Raw genomic sequence first — 1,780 nt, forward strand, 5'->3', positions numbered from 1 at the left:
AAAAAAGGTATTTGCAATGAATAAATTGTTGGTCCTGCAAAATTATGTCATGTGATCTCTGTCATCGTTTCTATCACCAAAGCTATATTTTCCAAGTACCAATCCTCCTTCTTTGTTTCCAGCTTTTATATTCCAATCACCAGTAATTATTAATGCATCTTGATTGCATGTTTAATCAATTTCAGACTGCAGAAGTTGGTAAAAATCTTAAATTTCTTCATCTTTGGCATTCGTGGTTGGTGGGTAAATTTGAGTAATAGTCCATATTAACAGGTCTTCCTTGTAGGGGTATGGATATTATCCTGTCACTGACAGCATTGGACTTCAGGATAGATCTTGAAATGTTCTTTTTGACCATGAGTGTGATGCCATTCTTTATCTTACTCCTCCATTTTCCCTCACAAATCACACCCCTTCTCACACAGTGTGAGAGAAGGGACCCTGCCTTCCCCAATTCCATTCTTTGCACAGCTGCAGCCCTCAGCAAGCTCTGCTTCTGGTTGTGCAGGGAGACTGCAAGGTGAAGGCAGGAAGTGGAGGGGTGGGGGTGCTGCTGGGGAGGAAGAGAGGAGAAAGGTGGCCGCCCTCGCCACTGTCTACCTTGGTTGGTCCTCCTTTCACTGGGTGCTGGGCTAGCCCTCTGGGGCAAGTGGGAGCTGACAGCTGGCCCAGCTGGCATTGGGATGCCCCTCCTTGGCTCAGGGCTTGGTGCTGCATGTAGACCCCTACTCTGTGACCCCTAAAGGCCACGAGCCTGAAGCAGCCCAGTGAAGGGGATGGTGGGAGGAAAGGGTTGGGCAGCCAACCAGCCTTGTGAGGGTGCATTTAGTGCTCAGGAGGGTGTTGTCAGCAGCAGAAGCCCACAAGAGATGTTTAGACACAGAGGAAACACTTGGGGCACAAGAGGAGAAAAAACTAGAACACAACCACCACCTTTCCATCCCTGCTTGCCAGCCCCCCTCCCTCCAGCCTGTTGGCTGGCTTCAACAGTGGGAGCCAGGATGGAGGAGCAGACAGAATCCCACCTGGGCCTTAACCCAGCCTGAGTCAGGAGTGAGGGCCCTCAACCCGAGGTCTGGCTCCAGCCTTTGCCCTGACTGGGAGCTGAGGAAGGCCCCTGCCAGGAACAGGTGGAGGTGGGTGTCTGACTCTGGTCCTGGGCCCCTCTTCTCGCTGTTACTGCTTCTTGGCCTGGTGTGGTCTTTGTGGTGTGTCTGGACCCTGGACACAGAAGCCTCCTCCGCCCTTGCTGCTTTGCCTTGGCTGCTGGAGGGGCGTTCAAGGCCTGGGCCTCGGGCTGCAGGAGGGAGCTGCCTGGGTATTGCTTAGGAAATTCCAGAGTGAGTCCATTGCAGTGAAATTTATTCTTCTGCTCCTTGGGGTTTTTTTTACTGTAGATGGGAGTTCTCTGCCCCAGCCTTTTCCCGGTGACTACTCTGGGGACTCCTAAGAGGAGAGAACTTTGGCAACAAGCACCTGCTATCCGCACTCCCTCTCGTCTAAGCCGCCAGAAGAGGCAGCAGTTCGTCAACCTCCTGGGTGCCCTGCAACCCGGAGCCGACCCCCGCGGGCAGCCCTTGTGGGAGGGGGAAGGGCATGACACGCACAGTTCTTGGGCTGCGCGGTCAGCCAGCCTCCCTCAGCCGCGGCCAAGAAAGACCGAGCCAGGGGCTTGCTAAACTTCAGGGTCCCTCTCCACACCCCGCCGGGCGCACATTGCCGATTGTGACCCATTTCTTGGACTGCTCCCTTGATTTTAAACTTAGTTTACCAGAATTCT

This window comes from Trichechus manatus, unplaced genomic scaffold (assembly GCF_000243295.1).
Source record: "Trichechus manatus latirostris isolate Lorelei unplaced genomic scaffold, TriManLat1.0 scaffold00028, whole genome shotgun sequence".
NCBI lineage: Eukaryota > Metazoa > Chordata > Mammalia > Sirenia > Trichechidae > Trichechus > Trichechus manatus.